The following is a 344-nucleotide window of genomic DNA, read 5'->3' on the forward strand; positions in this document are numbered from 1 at the left end:
TTTTTTTTTTCTAAAGAATTTGTTGAAAAAGGTCGGGGAGCCAGGCAGACATAAAGGAGATGATGATGAGAAAAAGGTTAATATTACAGATGGGCTGTGCCTAGACAGTGACGTTCCTCCATACCGCATACTGCCCTCTGTACACGTGTCAGGAACAAGTCCTCAGCTTTCACTCCTGCGCTTCCTCATTCCCAGTAAGAGTTCACATGTGCCATGGAGCAAGGTCGATGGGTCTTTGGTGCAAATGTTCCTAGTCTTCTCTCGTTTCCCCCCTCCACTTACTCCCTCACCCCAATCCCCGTACTGATAAGCAGTTAATTAACGTACCACAAAAAATTTATCGA

Source organism: Morone saxatilis, unplaced genomic scaffold, assembly GCF_004916995.1.
Source record: "Morone saxatilis isolate NCDOM2014 unplaced genomic scaffold, NCSU_SB_2.0 Contig9, whole genome shotgun sequence".
Taxonomy (NCBI): Eukaryota; Metazoa; Chordata; class Actinopteri; family Moronidae; genus Morone; species Morone saxatilis.